The sequence below is a fragment of the Bubalus kerabau genome, chromosome 4 (assembly GCF_029407905.1).
Source record: "Bubalus kerabau isolate K-KA32 ecotype Philippines breed swamp buffalo chromosome 4, PCC_UOA_SB_1v2, whole genome shotgun sequence".
NCBI classification, from domain to species: Eukaryota; Metazoa; Chordata; class Mammalia; order Artiodactyla; family Bovidae; genus Bubalus; species Bubalus kerabau.
This window is the reverse complement of record NC_073627.1, coordinates 38720820-38730162: the sequence shown is the minus strand read 5'-3', so window position 1 is coordinate 38730162 and position 9343 is coordinate 38720820. Positions and strand designations below refer to the sequence as shown.

The window sequence follows — 9343 nt, the reverse complement described above, 5'->3', positions numbered from 1 at the left end:
CATGTCTTGTCTCGGCATGTTGCTTTGCTACCATTGCCATGAGGGGTGTGTACTGTGGGTGACCACAGATCCTGGGAGAATGAGGAGATTCTGAAAACAGACCAACCCACAACCTGGAGCCAAGCCCAGCAGAGCCGCAGCTGTCAGAGAAGAAAATGCTTGTTGATTGAGTTTTGGGGTTATTTGTTTCATAGCATGATTGTCACAATAGTTGACTAATGGGCTATGGGACCTTTGGCTGGTTACTTATGTTTATAATCTCTGTGGGATGCAGTTTCCTCCGCTATTAAAAAAAAATGGGCAAACACTTGCCCTGTGTGGTGTTTTACTGGGCTATGACATGGATAAAGCATAGAGCATAGTGCCTGATCCTTAGAAGGGTCTGGATAAACAGTGATTTTAAAAAGAGGGCAGGGTCATTCTATAAGAGCTTGGTTCAACCAAAGGGTATCAAGTGCCCACTGCTGATGGCTCCATGGGGGCTGGGCACCATGGGGGATGGATTTGAAGTCCTGTTTTTCTTACATGACTCACCTAGTCTTTGATGGATCTTCAGCCAGGTTAGGGATGGGGCCAAGAGGAGTCTGAAATCTCCTGTAGATCTCAAACTTCACACCTAATCATTAAAGCTACATCTTGCCTTCTTGACCGCTGGTTGACTTTTTCTTTTATGAGTATCTTGGCAACTTTCCCAACTTCCTGTGGCTTCAGCTAGAGAGCAGTTGTGACATTTCATCTATACAGCGGTTCCTGACCTTTTTGGCATCAGGGACTGGTTTTGTGGAAGACAACTTTTCTATGGACCTGGGGAGGGGACGGTTTGAGGAGGAGGAGGAGGGGGTGACAGAGGATGAGATGGCTAGATGACATCACCGACTCAATGGACATGAGTTTGAGCAAACTCCAGGAGATAGTGAAGGACAAGGAAGCCTGGCATGCTGCAGTCCATAGGGTCACAAAGAGTCAGGCACGACCAGGGGACTGAACAACAAAGCACATTGCATTTATTGTCCACTTTATTTCTATTATTATTACATTGTGATGTATATGAAATAATTATACAACTCATCATAATGCAGAATCAGATCAGCAGGCATTAGATTCTCCTAAGGAGCGTGTAACCTAGATCCCTCACATGCACAATTCACAGTAGGGTTCAAGCTCTTAGGAGAATCTAATGTCACGGCTGATATGACAGGTGATGCAAGAGATGGAGAGAGGCTGTAAATACAGATGAAGCTTCTTTTGCTTGCCAGTCACTCACTTCCTGCTGTGCGACCTGGTTTATAACCATCCACAGACCAGTCCATAACCTGGGGATTGGGGACCTCTGCTCCATAAGACCCTAGTAACAGCAGGAATTCCACATGTATCATCGTATCACAGACCCAGTGTGGTCTCCAGATCTCCGGAATGCCCCTCTCCCTTTCCTGCTGGGGCATCCCTCTAGATCCTTACTGCTTTGCCAGGAGTTGGGGCTCTGCTCCTGAGATGTCCCACAATGAGCCCTGCTCCTGGGAAATTCAGTTGTTCTGTGTGCAGCTCAGTTCAAGAGCTTCTGTGGTGCTCTCACTGGTGCACTGGGGCCCTTGGTTGTTCTTGGAATGCTTCCATGCTGGGGGTTCCTAGAAAGCTTCTGGGGTGGGAGTCAGTGCTGACAGAACTCTTGGCCTCCTGGCAGGTCTGGGATTGGCTTTGGCCATAAGGCCACAGGCCGAGACAGGTCAGAGGGGGCTGAGAGGAGCCTGATCAGGGGTCAGGGAAGAGGTCTACGTAGTGGCTGGATAATTAGCCCAGGGATTTGGGAGGTGGGATGCTAAATGAAGGTGTGGGGGACTGGGGGACAGACCTTCTGTGTCCCAGAGGACATGGTTTACCCCTGAAGGAAAATTGCATTTCCTGTTCCCTGCTCAGACTATGAAACTCATATATGCTCATTTTAGGAAGTTAAAATAATATAAAAAATATGTATAGAAAAACAGGCCAGTAAAAGTTACCCCTAAATGACCACAGTTAACATTTGGGTGGATATGGTTCCAGGCTAACCTTTCTTTATTCGTGTGTTTGTGTGAAACTTTGCTATCTACAGCCCCAACTGCTTTCTAAGGGCAGTGGGTTTTGTTTAGTGAAAGGCTCATTCTGAGCTGCCTCTTAATGGGTTTGGATACTTGCAAGGGTGGCCTAGATATGAATTTGAGGGTGGGGGCAGTAAAGACCGAACTGCTCTGCTTCCTAAAGTGAGGAGAGCTTGGCGCTCCCAGGACCCATCAAGAGCTAGAGAGAGCGATGGAGCTGAAAATAGAAAAATAAAGGAGCAAAGCCCAACCCAGCAGGAGGCTGGAGCGAGCCCTGAGTCTGGGAGTAGCCAAGGTGCTTTTGAAAAACAGGGACACCTTATAACTGAATTTCAGTTGCTGGCTTTGTTGCTATGAAAAGCCTTCTAGGAGCTTCTATGAGTCTTAGCTACATACATGGTTCTCATGAGATTGATTGGAGGGGAGGGGGGACATTCAGAAGGGGGTTCAATCCACATCTGAGTTCTCATGCTTTGGAACCAAAACTGGGACATGGGACAATAAGACAATCCCAGCCTTGAGCTAATTCAGCAGAAGAATGAGGTAGGAGTGGGGAGGGAGTGATGGAGAATCCCTGTGTGACCATATGAACACACATCCTTCACAAATTCACAGACATACTGGCATCAGGGCTTCTCCAGTCTGTGGCTGGGTGTTCCAGCCAACTTTCTCTAGATGTGAAGCTGTAGGCTGGCCCTAGACATCTGGGATATATATTTATGTTTATAGGTTTTCTTTAAATGGGATTATTTTTGCACTTGCTGTTTTGCGTCTTTTCAAACTCAGTCCTGTGTCTTATGCATCATGGCTTGTCAATAAGTATATAACTCATTCTTTGGAATGTCCAGAGGGTAAATTATTGGAGAGAAACTAGCAGCATGTGTAGCCACCCCCTTATTGATCGGCATTTAGGTGATTTCCAATACTTCTGTGATAACACTCCTCAATTTACATCTTTACACATCCATTGCAGTGGCTACTTGAAAAAAATGGTCTCAGGTTAAAATACCAAAAAACATATCCTATTGTTGATTTTTTTCCATTTTACTAAGAATCAGTTATTTGAAGGCCTTACTGGTGAACCCAGATGATCTCTGCAGGTTGCAGAAGGTGGTGGTTGATGTTAGTAAATGACCTGGTTCATTAAGCTGGTGATGGTACAACAGCCTCTCAGAGACAACGCTTCTTACCCCAGAAGAGTCAAAGGAATGCAGAACAGTCATTTCCCTGACTTTTTTTTTTTTAAGCTTTATTTATTTGGCTGCACCGGGTCTTAGTTGCAGCACATGGGATCTAGTTTCTTGACCAGGGATTGAACCCAGGCCCTCTGCATTGGGAGTGCAGAGTCTTAGCCACTGGACCACCAGGGAAGTCCCCCTCCCCCTGCCTTTGACATTGGAACTGGGCTCATCTGGGTCTTCAGCACACTCTCACTTCACAACTCTGACCTGTGGCTACTGCTGAGAAGAGGACAAAGTCTACTGAGGGAAATGGATTTTGTGTCCCTGAGAATCTAATCAATTCAGGCAAGAAATCACTGTTTGTTTCCATTGTCAATTGCGGGGAATACCAGAGAGGGAAGCCTCCTTAGAGATTATTCAATCTGTCTTCATTTTACAGATGGGAAAACTGAGGCCCATAATCATGCCATTTTCAAGAAAATAATAAAAGCTAAAGTTATACTTAGTGTTTTATATATATTTTAAGTCTAGAATGTAATAACAACCCTGGGAGGTAGGGATATTTTTATTCCCATTTTTTTTAAGTTGCAAAAACTGGGAAAGCAAGAGAAAAGGAACCTAAATCCTGGCAGTCTGGAGGGAGAGTTTGCACAGAAAGTCACTGGGGGATGGCTGTCCCCTAGAACTGAGTGGAGGGAGAGGAGCCAAGGTCTCAGACCCCAGTTCTCTGCTTTGTCCTGTCATTAGGCGGATCTCGGGCAGTGCGATACCTGGAGGGGCTCGAGGGGACCTACCTCTCTGTCCAAGTGTCTGTCTGTCACATCTGTGATCCCAGGTGGACGTTCGGGGTGGACTGTACAAATGAATAATTCAATAAAAGTGAATAATTTCCATGGCAACCTTGCCAGCACGTGACCTGCTTCTCTGCCTCCGAGGGCCAGCTTCACCCTAATAAAGAGACACATTTGTCAGACTACACAGGGCGAGCTGGGATAAGGCTTTCTTCTAAGGGAGCCGAAATGAAACTAGGTCGGCTGCTGGCAGCAAGGCCAGAGCTTGTAGGAGCCTTGTTTAAACATACTGTCAGCAGGTCCAGGGTTGGTGGAAGGCCCAGGGTGCCTGCTTGCCCTGGTAGGAGAAGGACTGACCAGTCTTTCCAGACAGTGATCAGTTGCTTCAGTCGTGTCCAACTCTTTGCAATCCCATGGACTGTAGCCCACCTGGTTCCTCTGTCCATGGGATTCTCCAGGCAAGAATGCTGGAGTGGGTTGTAATTTCCTTCCCTAGGGGGTCTTCCAGACCCAGGGATCAAACCTGAGTCTCTTATATCTGCATTGGCAGACATGTTCTTTATCACTAGCGCCACCTGGGAAGCCCTTTCTGGCTGGGGAGGAGTGTGAGGATCAGTTTTGGAAAATTCCTGAATCTGGGACAAAGAAAGTGCAAAGCCCTCTGTTCCACAATTTCCAAAAGACACCGAGGCACTAGGGTGCAGAGCCCCTTCAATATTCCTTTGTGATGATAAAAGGAAATGGAGACTGGAAAATTGCCTCCTAGAACTTTACCTAGCTGGTGACGAAGCTTGAACTCAGACCCAAGGAGGTGGTCTTTCTATTGTGATCCCGATGCTCTTGATAAGCTGACCCACTAGCACACGACATTGGAAGCTGAACTCCTGAAGTGCAGGGGCCTGGTCCACACCATTTACTTTCTCTGCCAGGTTCCCTATTTAAATCAAGAAATGTACATTTATGGGCTGGATTAGGTTGGGAGACCATTGGATCACATCTAGGCTCAGCATGGGAGAGGGGTTGGTATTGAGTCTGGAGTGAAAGCACTTTGGGGGCAGAGTTGAGGGATTAGCCTGAGATGAGCTCAAACTCAGACCTCTTGAGTCCAAGGCCCGACCCTTTTCTCTACATCTTTATTAGGCTTTTATATAGAAGAGGAGGTCTTTTGGTTTTCTGAGATCCAATTTCCAATGTGGCAGGTGGCTCCTCCACACCAACAAGACCCTACTGGTGTCTGAGAATTCAACTCAATTCACACACTATGGAAATGGAGGTTGAATCACATCCCATAGGTTAAGGGCTCAGCATGTTAAGAGCTTATTTCTACAGGACTGCCAGTCCCCATCCTCACCCCTCTGCCAGCTTCAGACACACAAGTCCAGACTGTTATCTGTGCTTCTGACTAACTGGCTATAAATCCAAGATTCCCATGACCTACTAACCTCGGGTTTGATTGATTTGCTAGAGCGGCTCACAGAACTCGAAGAAACATTTTACTTACTAGAGCACCGGCTTATGATAAAAGGCTATAACTCAGGAACACCAGACAGAAGAGAGGACTGGGCAATGTGTGGGAAAGGATGTGGAGTGGAGCGTCAATGCCCTCTCTGGGCATCGCTCTCCCCAGGATGCCGCAATGTCCATCAACCTAGAAGCTCCAGAATTTTTCCTTTTGGGTTTTTACAGAGGCACAATTGATTAAATCATTGGCCATTGGTGATTGATTCAACCTCCACCCTCTCTCCCCTCCCAGGAGGTCAGCAGGTGAGACTCTAAATAGATGGTTGGTTGCCTTGGCAACCAGCCTGCATCCTTAGGTGAGTTCCAAAAGCCACTCCATTAACATAACAAAAGAAACCTTGATCACTCGCCTCACTTAGGAAACTCCAAGCAGAGTTCTGGGGCTCTGAGCCAGGAAATGTGGATGAAGACCGAATACATATGAGAAATGCACTTCGGTCATCGAAATGACCAAATATATATATTTCTTGTAAATCACAATTTATAAAGGGAAGGATCCTGGGAACCACCCTCATGGAGGGGTTCCCACTTCAGCCTTTGGACGACAGCCACGGGAGACTAAAATGAAGTGACAATCGGCGGGTGCAGTCTCTCTTTTTCCAATTCAGCTACGTCTGCCAGCAGCAAATATCATCATTTCAGGCCGTGGGAGAACTGCTGCTTTTGGGAGCCTTTGTCACATCAATGTAAATCTCTCACAGTTTCCTTCTGCCCTGGAAAGACGTTGCTTTAAATTACGTTACACACCGGCTTCCCCCTTCAGCCTGAGCGCGTATGTTTTATTTGACAGAGGCCCCCAGATGCTCTGATCTGATCAGGGGCCTTTGCAGACATTAGGCATAGATGTTTTCCTCTCGTATCCCTTTGTGGGTCAGCTCCCAGACTGGGATAATAATAATAATAGTGCAAATAGTAATAACTGAAATTGACCAAATGCTGACTCTGTGCCCAGCATTCTACTAATCTTTTTATATCAAGTATTTCATTCCATGCCTATAATCACTATGTGAGGCTGATATTATTATTATCCCCATTTTATAGGTGTGGAAATAAAAGCTCAGAAGAGTTCAGTGATAGAGCCAGAGTTCCAGGGTGGGCTCGCCATCACCAAAGGTCCATTTGCTTAATGTACTGCCTCTCTTTCTCTGGGGCCTGGGAGTCTCGGAGCCCTTCGCTGAGGGTCACCTGCCTGATAGCCCCGCAGCAATCTCAGGCCTTAAGACCAGACCTGTATCCAAAACCCAGCTGCAGGCATTGGGTGCTCCTCAAGAGACACAAGTTGGAAAGGCAGTTGTTCTCAGCCAAAGGTGATTTTGCCTCCCAGACCTGGCAAGGAGACAATTTTTGCTTTTACGACTTGGGGCAAGGGCATGCTATGGCACTCTGGTGGGATGAGGCCAAGGAAGCTGCTCAAACCCTGCAGTGCAAAGGACAGCCCTGACAACATTCGTGGATTCCCCAATGTCAGTAGTCCTGCACTTGGGGAGCCCTGGCCTGGGGCAGGCATGGAGACAGAGTCTGTGATTAGGGAAACAGGGGCAACCAAATGGTCTGCAGACAGTTTTAACAGGAGTTTCCTGGTGCTCCCTGTGTTCTAGGCAGGGCTCTGAGTACTTTTCATAGGTCCATTCGCCCACTCCTTTCACTTTCAAAGCAACTCTGAGAGGAAAGTTGTTTAAATTTTTATTTATTTGTGGCTGTGCTGGGTCTTTGCTGCTGCCTGGGCTTTTCTCTACTTGCAGTGAGCAGGGGCTGCTCCCTAGTTGCAGGGCACAGGCTTCTCATTGCAGTGGCTTCTCTAGCTGCAGACTCGAGGCACACGGGCTTCCGCACGTGGGCGCAACAGTTTCAGCTCGGAGGCTCTAGAACACCGGCTCGGTAGTTGTGGCACACAGGCTTCATTTCTTCAGGGCATGTAGGATCTTCCAGCATCAGGGGTCAAACCCATGCCTCCTGCATTAGCAGGCAAGTTCTTTTCCACTGAGCCAGCAGGGAAGCCCCGGAAACGGTTATTTTAGCATACCTATTTGTCTCTTTCAGCTTCAGGTGTCTCTAGGTGTTCCTTGATTGTGGCTGCATCACTCCAATGTCTGCTGCTGTTTTCCATGAACTCACCCTCTGTGTATCTGTGTCTCCTCTTCTGTCTCTTGTAAGAACACTTACCACTGGATTTAGGGATAATCCAGGATGATCTCATGTTGAGATCCTTAATTTAATTACATCTGCCAGGACCCCTTTTCCCCTCCAGTAAGTTTACATTCGGGGCTTCCCCGATGGCTCAGCAGTAAAGAATCCACCTTCAATGCAGGAGTCTAGGGTTTGATTCCCTTGAGGAGGGCACTCCAGTATTCTTGCCTAGAGAATCCCATGGACAGAGGAGTCTGGCGGGCTACAGTCCATGGGGTCGCAAACAGTCAGACATGACTGAAACAGCTGAGCACGCACACAAGGTTACAGTCACAGGTTCTGGAGGTCAGGACACAGACACATCTTTTTAGGGTCACTATTCAACCCGCTACAGATCTGATGCTTACATCATCAAAAGGGAATATAAATGTTAAAGCACCAAGCCCTGGAGATAGTGAATCTTAGATGACTCTAGGAGGCCAGGGACTTGATGTGTGCTCAGGACTTGGTGAGTATCTGTGGAAGAAATTGCAGGAATGGTACAGCTATGCTCTGTCCTGTGGAAGTGGCAGAATTCCTCCTGATGTATTCATTGCTTTGGGCCCTGGTTATTTCATTCTGTTTGTGGTCTGTTGCATCAGGCTGAGTGTCTGAGGTTAGAACTGTGGTTTTTTCATCTTTGCCTTGGCCCGGCCTTCTACCTACTCACGTCTGCCCCAGGCCAGCTCCTCCCAATCCTGTGAGTGGTTCCAGGACCCCAGAGGAGGCACACGAACTCCCCTGAGTTCAGAGTCACCTCACCTGCCTGAAGGCAACTCAGAGCACCTGAGTCCATCCTCCTGGAAGGAACTGGTTCCCCTGTACCATCATCACCACATGGAGACGCTTAGGATGGGGCCCCGTGGAGAGAGACCTTTATAATAGGGGTCTCAGTGGAAGAATAAGGGGGAAGAATGAGATGGGGAAGAAAAGCAGCCATCTTGGCATCTCCCTCTTGATGGGACAGGAGGCATCATCTGTCCCATGAGGTCCAGGAGAAGGAAAAGATTTGGAGAAGAAATGAGATGACCTTAGTGTGGGACATCCAGAGGGACATCCTGGGGGACACTTGGTCCCCTAGACCACTGGAATGTGAGACTGGACTTAGAAAATGAAGTCAAGGATGGCATGAGAGTGGAGAAGTCAGCAGCCTAGAATGATGGTGAGGCTGTGGAATGGAGGCAACGGAGAAGAGAAAGAGTTTAGAGAAAGGAGCAAAAAGCTCTGAAATAGCAGTTTGGTGAGTGATTAGGCTTAGGGTGCCTGGGGAGAAAAAGGAGCTGGTGGAGAAAACAGGCAACTCATGAAGAGACCCAGGAAGGGGACCAGTCATCAGTGACCCAGAATCCAAAAGCAATAGAGGCATGAGGGTGCATGAGGGTGGAAAAAAGATACCTAGGCTTGCTAGGAGACGTTGGGAACAAGATGGAGACAGTCATCTTAGTGCAGAGGTGGGGTTGGAACTAAGGTTTCAAGGAGTTGAGGAAATGCTGTGAGAGGAAGTGTTGGCAGTGAGGGTAGAGATTCTGCAGGATGGTATGGCAGGTGGGTCATAAACGCTCCCTTTGGGATGGAGGGAATCTGAGTGTGATGGCCGCTGGGAGGAGGC

General features: G+C 47.7%; 1 non-coding gene across 1 annotated transcript; it reads right to left on the bottom strand.

The window, feature by feature from the left end:
- Positions 1-3372: 3372 nt before the first annotated feature.
- TRNAG-CCC (transfer RNA glycine (anticodon CCC)) lies at positions 3373-3445 on the bottom strand. The gene has a single exon. It is a non-coding gene; the product is annotated as a tRNA-Gly (tRNA).
- Between the last annotated feature and the right edge of the window lie 5898 nt (positions 3446-9343).